The sequence below is a fragment of the Cydia pomonella genome, chromosome 6 (assembly GCF_033807575.1).
Source record: "Cydia pomonella isolate Wapato2018A chromosome 6, ilCydPomo1, whole genome shotgun sequence".
NCBI classification, from domain to species: Eukaryota; Metazoa; Arthropoda; class Insecta; order Lepidoptera; family Tortricidae; genus Cydia; species Cydia pomonella.
Window position 1 is genome coordinate 10,347,321 of NC_084708.1, and position 20,385 is coordinate 10,367,705.

The window sequence follows — 20,385 nt, forward strand, 5'->3', positions numbered from 1 at the left end:
AGTGTGACGGAGCAACGGAGATCGTCTAGTAGTGAGCGGTAATTACGTTATGTTATCATGGCAGCGTAGCTGAGTTACGAGTAAAGAATCGATATAGCCATTGTTAGCTTGAAGGTTAATTAGAGTTAATAACGTTTATATGGACCTTAATTGACCATCTTCCTTGAAATTGTATGTACCTACCTACTCCATTAAGTCAATAACGCTGCCGTGAAAGTAAAACGACATTAGCGCTCACTTGAGGAACTGCTCATCATCATCGTCCTCGCGGTGTCCCGGCATTTTGCCACGGCTCATGGGAGCCTGGGGCCCGCTTGGCAACAAATCCCAAGAATTGGCGTAGATAGGTACTACTTTTTACGAAAGTGACTGCCGTCTGACTTCCAACCCAGAGGGTAACTTAGGCCTTATTGGGATTACTCCGGTTTCCTCATGATGTTTCCCTTCACCGAAAAGTGACCTTTCGTACATAAATTCTGAAATACTCATATTGGTATGAGCCGGAGTTTGAACACTTTGAACTCGGATTGCAAGTCACACGCTCTTACCGCGAAGCAACTAGCGCTTAGATCATAAAATTTTAATGTCAGTTGAAATACACATATTATGCCATAAAATCCATATTTGTTGTAAAGTAACTATTATCTAATAGGCCGAAAAAAACACCTACTAATACAATTTGCCACATTAGAAGAAAGTAAATCATCTATCCTTCTACAGTTATACTCGTTCGGAAAACAAAATCATCATTCTAGCGAAAGATCCACCTGTTGACAAACTACTTACTTTGTCGATAAAATAAAAAATCATAATTCACAACTTTTCCAATTTCCAAGTTGCATCGTCGACGAGTAGGCTGTTATACAATTTTTCTTAAACATTACCCGATGGATAATTTCTTTGGTGTCTTTTGTTACTTGTATCAAATATTTTGTATTTGTACTCCTTAGTTTTTTTTTTCATTATGGATTTATATTTATTTTTTACTATAACAATATACATAATGGATATATACAGATGATTACTACAACTAGCTTATATCTAAAATACTACTACTTAGTTATACCTACATTAATTTCACTTATAGATCACGTATATACTTATAGGTATATATTTTAACTTTTTTGGGTAAGTGTTCATTTATTTACTGACAAAAAAAAAGTTAAAAAAATAAGCTAGTCTATAGGTATGTAAGACACAACTCAGGCTTCGTCAGGTGACCACAAATGCAAATATAAATATAAATATAATATTCGTCCCAAACATACCAACGATGATATCCGAAACAGGCTTCGGCTTTATTTAATAATAATTTATGTTATATAAAATTTCAAGTTATAAAACACCTTGTACCACATTGTACCTAAGTATATAAATTTACTTTCAAATAAAAAAAAACTTACAACACGTTCAACAAATCGTTTTAGGAAAGGGACTATACGTACAAGTTTATATACTTATACCCTGTTGAGTAAATGAAATACATCTCGTATACGTTATGTCTTCTATCCATCATCCCGCGCTCCATCCCGTCATATATCCCGGGGCATGCCCGAGATATCTTGCCCTGTCGCGCGATGTCCCTACATTGCCTCGAGCAATGGCTTTATTAAAGGACTTGAGACACTTGGGTAGGTAATAACGTTTATAAATCTTGACACGGATTCCTTTCAATTGATATTGAGATTCCTTCGTGATTTACACTTGCTCACCAAATCGTGTCACATGTCCAAACTAGATTTATCCAGCTACTCATTACTTATATCTACTTAAGTAGTTTTGTATTTTGCCTTACTTTACCAATAAAATTTTTGAGTTCAAAAGTGAATAGGGTTATGTAAGTGAAGCCGGAAAATAAGGAACACGGAGATCACGTGGATCATGCCTGGATGTTTGCAAAGGATTGTGAATGCGGTCAAATTTAACAGATTGATTGATGAACACTTTGAATTTCACTTTTGTACTTACCTGCTCTTTAATGGTAAATGATGAGATGATCGGAAAAAAATGTATAAAGTACTTGATCATGTATAGCCCAGTGCCTAAAAAATTCCACGTTTTAAATATTAGATCACTTTTACAAAACGGTATAAAATTATAAAAAAATACCATCTCGCTTCGAACTTTAAGATACGTCAAACATTTGCTAAAGATACGATATCCTCGATTAGATAAGTCAGTCGCAAAAGTGACGTTCTTTCAAACAAACGTCACATTTGACACTGACATATCCAATTTTTTACATTTTTTAAAGTGCGAATAAGACCGTACGACTATGATTTAATAAGTCATTAATTTTATATTTTTTTGTTGTTTTCCTCTTAAAATTCGTAGTTTTATTTTTGTACATATCTAAAAGTAAATAATCTTTATCAAAGTGGCAATCTCTGATTAAGTAAGCGGCATTCAATCTTTATTAAACCTAATTTGGTTTTCACTCAGAGTGGACACAGCGGGCATTTACATATTGGCGCGAACGAGCTGCACTGAGAGGACTGATGTGCCAGCAGTAAGTTTCCAAAACTAAGCGAAATTTCCACATTGAAAACGTGTCACATTTTTGTATAGTGGGGATCGATATTTCCCATTGCCAAAATTTTAAGTTTCCTTCATTTCCTTTGGAAATTTCCGAGAATGATTCCAACTTTTTTGAAACTTTCCGCGACCTGTGCATTTGTAACCGAGAGTAATGTCAAATTAACATTAAAATAAGATTAATTAACTACAAAGGAATTATTAATGTAAGTAATCATAAATATATTTATTTGCAATTGGAATAACACATCCTCTTTCTTCACATATCAAACCTAAGAACTACAATAACAATTACACTCTAATGAAATAGCATGTTTAATAATTTTACTACATTGTTAAATAAAAACGTTAAAATTAATTATATATAAAATAATATTTAATCTATAAACTATAAAACTAAATCTAAAATAATCCCCCCCTGGATCGTACCTGGCTGGATCGTAGTACAAATGCTTATGTACTTTTAGGTTTAGTTTCGTAGGACCCCCTGAGCGGGCTTCCGGCACTCAATGTGTTAAGGAATGATATACCCTAAAAGCAAATATATATGTACACTGGGAGAAACTTAAGGAATGCAAGGCACTCATTTTAATCCCAATAGTCCGAAGCTGAAATGATGCCTTTCCCCGAGTTAAACACTATTTTTCATTTCGAATACTCGTACTAGGAAAGTAAAATACATGTATTAAAAAAGCATAACTAAGTATACATTTTTGGAGTATTTTTTGATGGTACTTTCAATTAACAATTTAGGTAAAAATATTGTTATTTATTGAATGAGTTTTTACCGGATTTAGTTTTAACTGGATTTATCAAATCCGGTTAAAACTAAATTTTAATTGCTTATCGTAAAATAAGTGAATAAAAAACGTGATTGGAAAGTAAATTGCTCTAGTGCAGTAAACGTATCACATTTACTTACTTACTTCACTGACTCAGTGACCCAAACAGGATCTTGGACTCTGACACAAGAGAGCGCCACTCTGCCCTATCCTGTGCCACTTCGCGCCAGTTGTGTATTTCGAGGGCGAACAGGTCTTTTAGGACTTCGTCACTCCAGCAGTATCTGGGACGCCCAGAGGGACGTTTTCCACCCGGGTGCCCCACACACGCTCTGCTCACAGCACGATCCTCTCCCAACCTCTCTAGGTGACCGAGCAATATCACACGCAATTCATAAAATAACAACGACCCACTTTGTGAGCATGAGAAATGAAAATTACCAATTTCCAGACACAAATAATACTAGGAACGAGCGCACATCGAACTAAAAACAATTCCATTTCCTACGTGGTAAAATGGATTGGGAATAATATTAGAGAGTACTTTTTTGTGTGCTTGTTGTTCATTAATTAAAAACTACTACAGTGGAAAGTTAGGTAACAAAGACCTATCTAAGACATTGCATGTCTTAACTAAAGTAAAATATGAGTAGTATCAAACGCGACCGTAAACAATTTTTTTTTTCTGCAAGTAGGCCTCAAGGGCTCTTTTACAAGTCAATACAATATTTATAGAACATCATATAGTAACATTAAAAATACATAGCTACATTTATCAATACAACAACCAATACATGGGTAAACATTACATTATAATAATATAAATATAAATAAATACAACCTGCAACAGAGACCAAATAAAAAGTCAAGGTTTCAAATGTTGTTTCACCAGCCAGCCTTTATATATCCGTGAATGAATAATGGCCAGGCCTTCTGTCATTGCTAAATTGTTAAGGCAAGTGTGGACTTCACACCAACACGCACAATTGAACTTCTTTTCAAATGTATGCAGGATACCTCACGATAATTAAAGGAATGGTGGCCGCTTTCAGACGAAAGGAGTGCCGTGCGTCCGTTGACTCGTTGGGTGGACGACATTCGGAAGATTGCGGGTCACTTCTGGATGAGATTGGCTCAGGACCGGGATAAGTGCGTACTGGCAGAGAGGCCTATGCTCAGCAGTGGGCGATAAAAGGCTGATATGATGATGATGAATTAGCTACACCGTAAAAGAACTAGTAAATATCGATTAATATTTCGTTAGTATGTACGTATGTCCCAAGAAACTCGTTTATAATTACTCAATCCTTACCACTTTGATATCAACGTTTCGTCGTGTTAGGTACGAATGATTAACATTTGTGGCCTGCGTGGTCACGCGACGCTTAGCGATGTCATGCCTCATGATTGTGATGGTTGTGACATGTAGGCAGATGACTTTTATACCTATCCCCCTGATGCACTGTAAAGTCTGTGCGGAAAGAGAAGAGTCGTGAAATGTATGGGATCTAATACTTTCTACGACTCTTCTCTTTCCGCACAAACTCTCGGCCTGATTTAAGACGCGTCAAAAAAAATCTTCAAACTAAAACGTCACTTTTGACACTGACATGTCTGATCCATATCTTCTTATTTTAAGGGCTCCTTTACACGATGGCCCAGCGTAGGCTAGTCTAAGGGACGCAGCTATGTGGTGGAATGAGATAGCAATATTACTTGCTCCCTCTAACGCATAAATGCGTCCCTTGGACTGGCCTACGCTGGGCCATCGTGTGGAGGAGCCAAAAAATATGGCTTCCATCAAATCCATGCTGATTTTGCCAATGTCAAGTTACGTTGTAAGTGTAAAGATGCCGCACTTTGATGGGTATATATTTAACTGAATGAAAACGATTTTCAATAGTTCACTGTTATATTTCCAATCTAGTATTATTTTCAATCGACCGTTAGGATTCCAAACCAAAACTCGACTGGACTCGCTTAAAGTCGGATGCCCTTTTTTATGGTTCCGTACCCAAAGGGTGAAACGGGACTCTATTGCTGAGACTTCGCTGTCCGTCCGTCTGTCCGTCCGTCCGTCTGTCACCAGGCTGTATCTCATAAACCGTGATAGCTCTAGACAGTTGAAATTTTCACAGATGATGTATTTCTGTTGCCGCTATAACAACAAATACTAAAAACAGAATAAAATAAATATTTTAGGGGGGGCTCCCATACAACAAACATAATTTATTGCCGTTTTTATAAATAATGGTACGGAACCCGTCGTGCGCGAGTCTGACTCGCACTTGCCCGGTTTTTTACCATCCACCCTCTATATCGAATTATCAACAGTCAACTTCTTAGGGCCGTCTACCTACAACTAAAATGTTAGCGGGTGGTTACCTTCATTGAAAATCTTCTTCTTCCTCGCGTTGTCCCGGCATTTTGCCACGGCTCATGGGAGCCTGGGGTCCGCTTGACAACTAATCCCAAGATTTGGCGTAGGCACTAGTTTTTACGAAAGCGACTGCCATCTGACCTTCCAACCCAGAGGGTAAACTAGGCCTTGTTAGGGTTAGTCCGGTTTCCTCACGATGTTTTCCTTCACCGAAAAGCGACTGGTAAATATCAAATGATATTTCGTACATAAGTTCCGAAAAACTCATTGGTACGAGCCGGGGTTTGAACCCGCGACCTCCGGATTGCAAGTCGCACGCTCTTACCGCTAGGCTACCAATGTTACATAAGTTTAAGTGAGCTCGTAGAGCATGACGTTGTTCGGTAGTTGCTTTTAGTAAAAAGATAGCTGGACTTTACTAAAAGCCACGATGGATTGCCGGGTGTTGGTTAAAACATGGTTAAACGCGTTTCAAGATTAGTATTTCATTAGCTGCACACTTCCACGATAGTTCACTGCATAATAAGCTATCAATATTACACTTTAAACAACATTAATGAGCAAAACAAAAAAAATATTCTCAAAACGTCTTCGCCATCTTGAATCTCAACGACAACCCCCATCTATATCGTATCTTTAGCAAATTTTTGACATATCTCAAAGTTCGAATCGGGCCTTCTATCAATGATTTACTTACTTACGTGTTTGAACAACATAAGCCGTACAATTTCTAACAAAGAGGAAGGTTTGGCTCGAGTGACTTACATTATAAGGGTAATCGTCACGTTAGTATAGTTTCAGTATGACTTGCGAAAATTACAATTTGACGACCCGAATTTACAATTTGCATTTGCAGTCTCCGCTACTCTCACAGCCGTTTAAATACTGCCACAATAGGTGTAAGACGCGCAGTATTCATAATATATCACACAAGAACGGGTTAAGCCACCCATTCGGATGCGGAATGATGTGAAATTCACGTCTCATGCATGAACAGAGGCCGTATGTGTGCTGCGTCATTCTTGTATGTGCGTTAGATGTATCAAAATTATAACGAAAAAACATTGGTACTCAACCAAAAATAGGTCATATACTTAAAAAGAAACTTGGACTAACAGGGGCCTATTGCATTAAAAAAAAATAAGCTAATATTAGCGCCACTTGCACCATCCCACTAACCCGGTAAACCCAGTGTCAAATTGTACTGGTAACCATGGTTACTCCAGGTTTAACCGGTTAACCTCGGGTTAGTGGGATGGTGCAAATGGCCTTTAGTGATTTGTATTTTATTTTATTATGCAATAGACCCCTGGTGACTGAACTGACACTAGAATGCTTTCGTTGGACTTTGACAAAAAACAAGTTAGTTTTTCGGGGTTGATTTTATAAGGTTAGATTCCGAATAATAAACAAAGAAGGCGATTATTGCTTGAAATGACGGAGTGGCTTCATGCGTCATGTTTTCTGAACCGTACTAAAATACAATACAGTGTTATCTCAAAAACTCACGCGTGTCAAGAATCAAGATGAGGGTTACCTAGTCATTCTTTTGAAATGTGAGTTCTCAAACTTTTTATGTCGGTATTTCTTATTAAAGTTCTTACAGCAGTATAAACTATCCGGAGAACATAACGTCTGAATAGCACTTTACTCTTGGCTTCTTTTGTTAATAGAGGAGACCAAGGCGAGTTGAAACAAAGGTCAAATCAGGGCCCATATTTTGGCATCTGTAGGCGCTAGATATAAGTCCACCTTCGAAGAATATTGTCACCTAGCATTACAGGCAGGCAACTCTGTGTCAACTTTCCTTTGTTTTAAAATGTTTTGAAGAACAAGAACATTGGAAAGATATTATTAATTAATGCAAAAAATATACTCTGAAAAAATTAAGCGTAGTGGCGTGCAACACATAACTACATATGTATATTTATAGCCGTAGACTTGCCATTTCAACCTCATTACATTAATAATTCACGTACGTGATTTATTTAATTACTTACTGACTTTGCCTGCGGTTTCGTCCACATGAGATTCGATATATCATTTCGACTTTTTCCCCCACGGCTATAATTAAGAATAAATTATATTCAACTCTATCATACTGTGTTTACATCTATAAACTTCTAGCGTAACAAATTAAAAAAAGAAAGGTAAGAGAATTGAGAATCCAAAAAAATATTTTTTAAAAGCGCCTTAAAAACAATACTTATTGCAAACACTTAAATGACAATGGCACACGTGTCGCTTAAGTGTTTAGAGTAAATAAAATAGCTATTTAAAGATATTATGTGTATGTAGACTCTTATCTTTATATAAACTTTAGATACAGTTTGCAGGGATCTGTTTTAGATATAAGTTCTGTACTGTGTGATAATAAAGAAACAATAAATATATTAAAGTGTAAAATGACACACCATTATTGCATTAGGGCATGTTATGCTATTTACGTGATTAATATTCTTGTCGTATATTCTCAATCAATATGCAAATAAAAGTGCCACCCTTGTAAGTTCCATGTTTACGCAACAATATCTATGCGATAAGACGATGGCGAGGCTTAGGAATGATTACAGTTCAAGGCTTCAATAAACAAAGTTATTGAAGCAATATCTATAATCATTTTGTTTAGCTTGATAAATACGAGTATGACTGTGGTGACATTTTCTTTATTTCAATATCTATAGTAAGAGACCAATGGCGATCGTGGGTGTTAACGTCCGTAGTAGGTTGTGACCCTGCCGATGAAGCTGGAGGTCCTGGGTTGGAGCCCGGGGATTTATTAGTGTAATGAGTGTATCCAAACTCCAGAGCTATAGATGTTTATGTACCTAGGTATTTGATCTATCTAATATACCAATACACCGCCACGTCATAACGGCCATTGGAAAACCATTAAATTAAATCAACTAAAAATAACTGAGTCTAACTATTCCACAAATATATATATACAGCTGGCTCGAGCTGTGCCAGCTGCATTGCTGAGTGGAGATCATTTCAGCTTCACATCTCTGTTTCTACTGTTTTGTTTATCTTTGCCCTGTATTTGCTCTATGTTTATTTGTATTGATGTGCTGGCTGAATAAATGATTTCGATTCTATTCTAAATACATACACAAAGCAAGATTTAATACAATAATCGCACATGAACCGGTGTGCACTGTCTGAATTTACGCGTAGATAAGAGTAGATTCATCGTATGAAAATCTGTCAGATTAGGTAGAAATACCTAATTGTTAGGTACTTAGGTAGGTACCTGAATTCAGAACCATAAGACATTCATAATATATATATTAACCCTTGGGACGCCTAGTGCCTGATCCGTACCAGTCCTGTCAATTGCCAGAGTGTCTTCAATTTTTGTACCCGTCTACTGCCTAGTCCCGGATCTGTACAAAGTGTCTCAACTGCCTTGTGCCTTATCAGTCACCAAATTTATTCTAGCATATTCTTACTTAATTTTAAGATCTAAACACTTACAAATAGAGTTTTATATTACTTGCATTTCAATGCAATATAAGTCGCGGCAGTCAACGGGTGCACGTACGCGAGCCTATCCGGCGTTTGAGGGGGATGGGACGAATCCGGCACTAGGCATTTGACGGGTACAAGTATGTTTGTCGGTTCGGCGTTCAGCGGTGATCCTTACGGCTTAGTACGTATTTCCTTTGGAATATAAAACAAAATAAAACGTAATATAAAACTAAAAATCTATTTCTAAAGTTGTTTCCTGTGGTAATGCCCAAGGTACTGGCAGCATTTCCTCGCTGCTTTGATAACCCGAGACAGGAGTGCTGGTAAAAAGTTTGAAAAGTCAGAATGTAATTTAGATTAATTGTCCGCGATATAATCTGTTTGAATTGTTTTATTTCCTGTATAACAATATTGTGTAAGCTTCGATTAAGGCGCTCTTATAGTCAGATTTTAGGTTTTTGAGGGGGTGAAGCAGACGAAGTGGCAGAGCAAGCAGGCGGGCGCCCCGCGCGCCGCGCCCGCAGAATGCCTACGTACTTATTCTGACGCCATCCGTATTCTGGTTTGTTAGTTCTGGGATCTTTTTCGGAAATTTATATTGATTATGATTTTTACTCAATGAAATTAAAAATTACATAATTATATACAATACTGAAGTATACCGCGGCAAACTGATAACCTAGTAAAATGATACCAAATAATTTTCAGATGAAAAAATATTACTTACTAATTCAGACAAAAGTTACAATCGTTTGTTTTAAATCATATATAGATACCTATTCAAAACTTAGTTGACCTTAAAAATGCAATAGAAGTCAATTTCGGGCAAGTATTGAAAAAAGGAAGAATACTAGCAAAGCTAAGTAATTTGTGGGAGTGACCGTGGAACGGTAGATTTTTTTTACAGGTAATTGAGATAACACAAAACAAAAGCATAAGGTATGCATAAGCATATATTATGTAGCTCCAAAAAGTAGATAAAACTTGCTATCTTCAAAAAAAGAACCATGACTCTAACTGTAACGACTATGTATTTCTTTATTATTTTTTGAATTGACGACGATTATAAACTTTCAATGCAAAAGTCGAGAAAATTGCTATTATTATATATTATTTAAAGTTTTAAAAAACACACTTCTACTTCGAAGTTATATAGTAATGGGTATAATTGACTGACTTTAATTAATGTCTAATACAGAAGCAGTCTATTGTCTGTCTACTCTGTCTCTAATCAAATATTATAAGTATATTTGACCCACTGAGGTTTCAGATGAAGTTGAAAATCTGCAAACATATGTAAGTAGGGTGACAATGAAATATTATGGTACCATCGAACTGATCTGATGATTGAGAGAGGAGGTGGCCATAGAAACTCTGTGTAAAAACATCGCAACCTAATTGCGTTTGAGGTTGTTAGAATTGTCTCGATGAGTATTATTTTCCTGTGGAACGAAGTACAATTAAGACCTGTTCCGTAATGTTTTTTACAAGAACACATTAATATACAAAACTTTCCGATGAACAAAATTATTTTATCTATAACTATGTTATTTATCCCTTCAAATGGCGGCCCACCACTCACGGGTCGATGCGAAAGCCAGTAAGCTGTCGGCCACCTGTCACTGTTGCTAGGTTTGATTAGTTAGGTGCGTGTGGCGAAATGCATAAACATTACAATAATTTAATTGTTCTATTCGAACACCGTATTTAATGCTTATTCTAACGATATATGCTTCAATATATACTGTTATACATAGATAAGCTTAAATAGTTGAATTTGTAATATTGTCTAAATCTGCGCTGAACACCCAACGGGGCCCCGCCACTTTTCTACTTTTCACGTTATTCGCTGCCGCCACTTGAAGGGATATTTTATAGGCCTTGACTAGTGATTCATTTCAAAATAAACCATTTTAATACATACATATTACACATATGCACCCTAATACAAAAATGAAGAAAATATCTTTTGTGAAATTTTCAATCGATTTTCCACTAATCAAAAAACAAAGACATAACAAGGTCCAAGGTTCCAAAGAAGATGGTAAAATCATTGCTGAGACCTGAAATTGGCGGCAGAATGATATCGAAATTTATACTAGAAAAAAGAAGTAAAATGTCACCATTATTCATACAATTAGAAATAGCATGCTATAAACTTTTATAAGTACTTACTTATTCATATAATTTTACCAAACTTTTACAAAGGGTTTTATGTTCAGCACTAACAAAAATGGAATTTAGTTACATTCTTGAATTTACAGAATAATTAACCAGTGAAATAAAAATATTGGCGAAAGGTACAAATATATCCGAACTGCGAAAATTTTGTATGGGACTTGAAGGGTAAATATCGCTCCTGCTCACCTTACAAAATCAAATAATTGATAAATGTTGTAAATAAAGTCTTATATGTATACCATGATACATTAAAATATGAAAGTTAATAAACCAGAAATCCAAATTTAGCAGTAGTTCTTGTATAAAGACTTAACGGAACAGGCTATATAACACAAAACTATTACGCATCCACAAAAACGCATGTAACTCGGAAACTAAAAGTCGTGAAATGGTATCTTTCACTAAGCACTCCCACATATTTGAATCCAGTATATCTCCTGCATCCTGTATGTGTTAAAATTGAAGCTGTTCCAATATAATGACTGATATAAATTAAACAAACGAATTAATTTATTTGTTTACGTTTAAAAATAGGTATTCAATTTGCTTATTACTGCATAGCCATTTAAAATATTTTATCATTTCTCATGCTCCGAAAGTGGGTCTTTGATGTTTTCAAAAGAGTGCAGAAAAGTTACTGCTCTAGAGAGAGTCTAGAGCACTGTACGTTCTTAGTACGTTTGTTTCTTTTTTTACGATAAGCATTTCAAATTTTGATTTTAAATGGATTTGATGTATCATTTCCATTCTGATAATTAGCTGCCCATTCCATAAATAATTATGTTTTACCTAAATTTATAATTAATAGTACTTAAGTACCCCTTACGAAATACTACTGAAGTTTATATTTAGCCGTGTTTTTTTTACTTTTACTTTCCTCGTATTAAAAATGAAAAGTAGAGTGTTTAAATCGGTTGCAAGGCAACATTTCACCCTTTGGTTAATCGTGGCTGAATGCCGGATGATGCGTGTGTAAAACTTGTCAAAAAACATAATATGACGGACGGATGTCTGAAATGTCACCGTATTTAGGAATCAAGTAGCTTAAACTTTAGTTTTTCTTCGTAAGTGTGATAAAAACATTGTGTGTATAACATATTTGTGTATTTATAGTGAGATTATCCATTTTATGTAACGTCCGCTAAACTAGCACAGGTCCGACGCTGACAGTGGTCACGGGCGTACTGGCGTACTGACGGTATTGCCGCGCAGGGTAACGTTTAGTTAGTAGACAAAACGTTGAATTCATAATTATGAATGAAAAATTTAACGCACCGATAAAATGACAAGCAAAATCATAGAGTTACTTAAAAGCTATCGAATGAAGTAAATTTCATATTGATATTCGTCATAGTACTTCTAAAATATCGGAAAAGACACAATTCTAAGCATATTTTCAAAGCGATAATCTATCGAGAAAAAGATGAGCCCTCGTGTTTCTGACAAGCATACGGCTAGTTCAAGGACTGAAGTTATACATACTAGAAAATAATCGATGAAATCTTTGTACAAGCTTGTAAATATCGATTTAAAAATAGCGCATTTTACTATACACCGCGCCTTAAAACTTACGTCAAACCTTCCATCTGAATTCAAAGAAATAAAAATCGAGACACATAAAAACCAAATTCGAATGCCATAGGAACGCAACAACAGCGTGCTTTGTGACTGATAACGTACGAATCAATTAAAAAGTTTGATTGCCTCTGCATGTTGTGGACAAAAGTCCCTACAGGGTATACTCCTAATACGCCGCGCCGCGCCGTGCAACGTCCGCGTGGGCATAGAATGCAAGCGTCATACTTCTAACCACTACGACAACTCTAAGCTCATGCGAAAGGTTCATCCTCACTTTCTCGACACGTGGCAAACAAAGAACAAACGGGCATCTCGCTCGTTTTTGCCCCGATCATGCAAGTTGTGGAATGAGCTACCTTCTAAGATATTTCCTTTGCGCTATGACATGGGGTTCTTCAAGAAGCAGGTATTTACGGTTCTCAAAGGTTGGCAACGCATAAGTGGCTCTTCCGATGTTGCTTATGTCCATGGGCGGCGATGGCTGCTTCCCATCAGGCGGCTCGCCTGCTCGTTTGCTGCCTATTACATAAAAAAGGTGTTAAAAGTTTAAAACCTAAACACGGTTCTCGACTAAAAAGCTCTCTATTATCTCACGATTGTATAAAGTACTATAATGGTTGCTTTTCATACAAACGAATATTTATAACGAAAACAAACCGTAACTTAGTCATCACTTAAAGTTTAATTCCCCACTGATAACTTGAATGGCCTTTTAAGCTTCGCCAGCATTAATTTAAGAAATGCCTTTCCTAAATGCGTCCTAATGACATCGGATAACCGTTTCTTATCTATGTTTACACGTGTTACGCGACAGTTCAAAATGGCCGTGGACGTGAGCTCTCATCAGTACTGATTAGGTTCAAAATGCCTTATCTTTGAAGCCAAGCAACTGAGGCGTTGGGTTAGTCGACAGAATGGACTTACTTCCATAGACTCTGCATTGTACTGTGATCATTATTGCCCGCAATTGTGTTCGCATGAAATTATCGTATTCCCGTACTAACTTCAAACCCCCATCATTTTCATCCTCACATGAATATAGTTTTTGGATAAAAAAAAAGGTGTATGCAGCCTAAAATCCGCGAGAAGTCCTTGGTTCAAATAATTGATACTACTACCTGTCATAAGATATACTGATCTTTTTAAATTAGGTACCCGTGCAGCGGCGTGCACATACAGTACATATGGAAGGAAGCAACTCAAACAAGAGATAACTCTGAAATATTATGTTGGAATGTGAATTTTATATACTCTATCTCTATACAATAGGAAAGTGATCTGTGTTCGACAGCGAACGTGACTGCCCGCAGAGGGCAATTTGAACCTAGCAGACACCGCACGTACTGACGTTTAACGATACTTTTAAAAACATCAAGGAACACGGCGGTCTAGATAAAGTAAGTAAGTAAGTAAATATTCTTTATTGCACCAACAATTATACATTTTACACACATGTAAAACTACAAATGAATTTTAAAGGAAAATAGAACCAGGTAACAACAGGCGGTCTTATCGCTAAAAAGCGATCTCTTCCAGACAACCTTTAGGTAGCAGGAAATTTCGAACTCATACAAAAGTCAACAGGTAGTGCAAGGAGCTAAATATGGAGACTATTAAATACAAACACACATACTACTTATATAAGTATTAAAACAATACCTAATATACTAATAAATATACAATATAATATAATACAATATATATATATATATATATATATTTATACTTACACATATACAATATATAAATGGCAACTTAAATGGTCTTATAACGTAGATATTTGAAGAATAACTTTTTATATATTCTTGGTTGAATACCATCTTCATATTTAATATTGGATTCATGTGTAGATAAGGATTGCTAAGTTATGGCTTAAAATTCAAATGTAATGATTATGGGACTCGGACCATAGACTCGATGCAATTTTAAATAATTAATGCCTATAATATGTATATCTAACAATAGTAGTAGTAATATACATACTCGCACAGATACAAGCATACTTATACTATTTAGTAGATTTTTTTTTTATAACGTAGCTGTAAAAAAGCCTTTATATGAAATACTACAGAAAGTAATCCCATATAATGTGCCTTAAGTAATAAGTCCGCACACTCGTTCTGAAATATCGAACTTGTAATTCCAGCGGCGTATCCCAATTTCATTACACATTTACTTTCCCATATCGTACGCTTCGTAACGGCGTCGCAATAAGGTGTAAATCGGCAGGATTGGCACCTAACCCTTTGGAAACAATTTAGCCAGGACCATTTGCTATTAAACCTTTTACAAGGAGTCCGGCGCAAAGAAACGTGCTTAGAAGACTGTGCACACCTACAAGGCCCAGTGGCAGCACGTGTAAAAAATATAGCCGTAGTGACCATACTAAAAGCGCATACATCGCATTGTTCATTTAATCTCAATTATTCATATTATGAACACGTATTTAATTCTAAATGAGGACAACTTTTAATGTACTACCTATTTTGTAGGTTTTTGACACTTCCCGACTCCGGGCGTCATAAGCCTATATTATCCTAAACTAGATCTCGTTCAAACCAATTTTCGGTGGAAGTTTGCATGGTAATGTATATCATATATTTTTTTTAGATTTTTCATTCTGTTATTTTAGAAGTTACAGGGGGGGAGGCACACATTTTTCCACTTTGGAGGTGTCTCTCGCGCAAACTATTCAGTTTAGGAAAAAATGATATTAGAAACCTAAATATCATTTTTGAAGACCTATCCCCCACACGTATGGGTTTAATGATTTTTTTTTTAATTTTATGACGTATTAAAAAAAACTACTTACTAGATCTCGTTTAAACCAATTTTCGGTGGAAGTTTGCTTAGTAATGTATATCATATTTTTTTTTTAGATTTTTCATTGTGTTAATTTAGAAGTTACAGGGGGGGGGGGGCACTGTTTACCACTTTGAAAGTGTCTCTCGCGCAAACTATTCAGTTTAGGAAAAAATGATATTAGAAACCTAAATATCATTTTTGAAAACCTATCCATAGATACCCCACACGTAGGGGTCTGATGAAAAAAAATTTTTTTTTAATTTTATGACGTATTAAAAAAAAAACCACTTACTACATCTCGTTCAAACCAATTTTCAGTGGAAGTTTGCATGGTAATGTACATCATATTTTTTTTTAGGTTTATCATTCTTCTATTTTAGAAGTTACAGGGGGGGGGACACACATTTTACCACTTTGGAAGTGTCTCTCGCGCAAACTATTCAGTTTAGAAAAAAATGATATTAGAAATCTCAATATCAGTTTTGAAGACCTATCCATATAATAGATATCCACACGTGTGGGTTTGATGAAAAAAGATTTTTTGGGTTTCAGTTCTAAGTATGGGCAACCCCCAAAATTTATTGTTTTTTTTTTTCTATTTTTTGTACAAATCTTAATGCGGTTCATAGAATACATCTACTTACCAAGTTTGAACAGTATAGCTCTTATAGTTTCTGAAAAAAGTGGCTGTGACATAATCGGACAGACAGACGGACATGACGAATCTATAAGGGTTCAGTTTTTTGCCATTTGGCTACGGAACCCTAAAAATGGCAGCAGCACAATTATTTATGAAAACACCAACACACAACGGAAGACAAATTTCCTTAAAATGTTAAACAAAAATGTATGAAATAAAGTATTCAGAGAAAGTTACTGGCACAAGCTGCAACCCAAATCCACTACGACCTAAAAATTACCTTTATTTGTGTGTTTATCACAGATTCCTGAGGTATATTATATTTAAGTATTTATATCATTCATTGCCACAGGTGGAAGTTTCAGAAGGCGTGTTACTTTTATCACTTCATATTACTAGTATATATTTTAGTTTTTTTAATTATTATATATATATATATATATATATATATATATATATATATATATAAATTTAAGTACTTTAGTTTTAATTTGTTTAGATAGTTTTAATGTAATCGTATTTAAACTGTCGTGAGGTATACTAACATTAAACTAATTCGTAGAATTAGTTTAGTTTAATTTTAAACTAATTATGCTAATTTTGATTTATTTATTTATTAAAACTTTACCCGGGACCACCGAATTTCAGGTTAGTACCTACTACACAAGCCTAGCTGAGCTTGCTGTGGAACTATGTCGATTAGTGTAAGTTTAGCCGATAATGTTTATATTTATTTGTATTTATATAAATATGTTCTTTTGCGTGAAATATGTCCTTACCTTCAATTTTCACCAGTTCCAGCGTCTCATATTGTACGTGTCGTAAGTTATCAACTCGGTAGAAAATATCATTTAATAACTACCTTAGGCAATTTGCTTAAAAAATTGTAGGGGTGATAAATGATTTAAAGAATTTGATACTAATTGTACACATTAATGTTTAATGTAAATAAATGGTTAATAGGGATTTAATTATACAATACATTTTTAACCGACTTCAAGATTTCAAAAGAAGGAGGTTCTCAATTCGGTTGTATGTCATTTCTTTTTCTTTTCTTTTTTTAAATATTTGTTACTTCATAACTCCGTAATTTCTGAACCGATTTTGCAAATTATTTCTTTAATTCAGTAGCAAAGCCCAAAAACCGGGCTTGACTTAGTTGCCTTACCGAAATTACGTAGTGATAAGATCAATATAGATTATTTTTAAACCACGCGCCAAATGTACTCGTATTATTGAATTCAAGCCACCGTGGCGCGAGCGTGTTGCAAATTTTTGCCGTGGCGCCTCGTCCGCGCGAAGGAAATCAGTCGTAGGATCTATCCTGATCTATCCTGCTCGCACTCATCGGCTTGCAACTGGGCTTGCTTTTTCGTCCCGGTCTAGGCGCTCTAGCCTACAAACTACCATATAATGAATGTAATTAATTGTTGGTTTGTATAGCAATATTATACGGCGAATTAAGCCGGGCTTTTAGTGTGAAGTTAGCTGCATACCTAATTGTGCACGAGCGGGCGTTTACTAAACAACTTCAAGTGTATTATTATTTGACTAGTCGAAATACTATTATTCTGTGTCGAAAGTTTAATTTAATTTGTTTTAAGCGAATCAGTGAGTGTGGACTTGTTTGTTTGTTATTTAAGTGTCTAATTCGTTAACAATATATGAAGTTGTTCCTTGTGTGATGAGATGCGTCAACGTATTACTCAACGAAGGCAAGGTAAAGTTGTTAAACTTCGTAGAAAAACGGGATATCATTTCCGCGCCCAAACCAACACCTGACTTGTGTATTTCTCAGACAAGTCAGTCGCATAGGAGAAAATTATGTAGGGCAACGGTCGGTTACAAAAAAAACCACATTGGATTGTTAGTTGATCCCATACAAATAAGATGTATCTATTGCTGTTGTTGCCCATTTTTACAAAAGTCATTAACGTTTGGAATGCTTCCGACTATGACGAACTTATATGTATAATGTATCAGGCGCGGTAAGGATAAGTTTATAATTGCTGATATGTTTGTAAAATTCTATTTAGTAGTATAGTAGATACCTCAGTCCGCTATGATTAGTTCGCCTCGACTGGCTGACAAATGCATTTGAGTGCGAAAAGTGAAGATTGGACAGGTTATTACGAAAACATATCTTTCGGCTTGCCCTACTCCAAAACTCTAGGCACGCCACTGCTTTAATTCAATTTGTATATATACAGATTGGTCCCGTTTTTGTCAAAACTTAGTTTCAATGATGGGATCCATGAGGAATCGAGGGAACTCTTCAAATATAAAAAGCATACATATAGTGACTTTGATATTTTCTTCAATAAATCAAGCATTTAAGTATATCTAAAAGTGATATCGGGTGAAGTGGAATGGAACTCCTCAACGACGCATAGTTCCCGCTTGGTGATTTGTCGTCTTTTTTATGTTTGATAGGCAAATTAGGTTTTAAGACACTTTTTGTCAAGCTCGAGATCTGATGGTAGAATCTATGACGAATCGAGGAAACTCCTCAAATGTTAAAGGCATACATATAGTGATTTTTGTATTTTCTTCCACAAATCAAGCAATAACACTTTTAAAAAGTGACATTTGATGAAGTGGAACTGCTGATGATGATGATCTCAATGGAATTCTTCAACGACGCATAGTTCACGTTTGGCGATGTATCCTCTTCGCTGTGTTTGTAAAGCAAATTAGATTTTCAAGACAAATTTTTGTCAAGTTCTGACGATGGTGTCCATGAGGAATCGAAGGAACTCCTCAAATGTTATAGTCATATATGTATATATAAATAGTGATCTTATTATTTTCATCAACAAATCAAGCATTTACATTTGATGAGTGATATTTGATGAAGTGGAACTGCTGATGATGAACAGAACGGAATTCTTCAACGACGCATACTTCACGTTTGGCAATTTGTTCCCTTCGCATTTTTGTGAAGCAGTTAGATTTTCAAGGTACATTTTTATCAAACTTGAGTTCTGATGATGGATTTCATGAGGAATTGAGTGTACTTCTCAACTCTTTTAAGCATACTTATGGCCATTTTATCATTATTATTATTTTATATTTCTATCCTATTTATTATATAGAACTTGTGTTTAGAAATAACTGCTATCTATGTTTTTCTAATAATTATCTGGTGCTTTATTTCATGCATGGTGTGAAATAATGTATATTAAATACAGTCGAATACCCTATTGCGGGTTTCTTACCAGTCAACCATAGGGCAAATCGGAAATGTGTCAAGGTGGGTGCAGTGACAAAAAAAAAACATTTTACCTCCTTTTCTACATAATTAGGCGAGGGACGCTGTTTTCTTAATTTTATTGTATGAAATCCAAAATCAACAATAATCTTTCTTTCACCGGTCTCCCTCATTGAAGTCGGTTTTTTTTTCTTAAACTTATATTTTTCTTACCATACGATCGTGTGGGTGTACTCAGTTCTTTACTCCACACGTCTCGGACCTCATATAGCTACGCATATGTTTTTTTATAACCACTTCTCTCTTGACCCTTTCGCAGAAGGCTCAATAGTGTTTACTGCTCGTTGATTTAAAAGAGAAATGCTCGGGTGCTAGTTAGCGGCGTAGCTATAAAGCGTACGACTGCACAAGTGAACACGGTGGAAATTATACGAGTATATAAGGGATTTGCTTATAAAGGAATTTGGAACGAAATGTGTCAGGTCAAATTGGGTAAGTAAAACGTTATTTGGACCTGACAATTTTGGGGGATAAAGCTGTTCGCGTCCGTGGGCTTTAGCTCTAGATACCCACACGTGTCCCCTGGGTAGCGCCAAATGAACAGCCCTTTCTGGTGGTAGGTTTTCACCGCGGCTTGTCACCACCCTCCTGTACTAAACCTCGCCGCTAAATGGCTATGCCGTGTTCCGGTGTGAAGTCAGGAGTAGCCATCAGGAGGAGGATGGGTCCGAATAGGACCGCTCTGCTTGCGTACCGGTTTCAGTGCCTTTGGTTGGCTGCACCTGGTGCCTGGTCGCGGAGG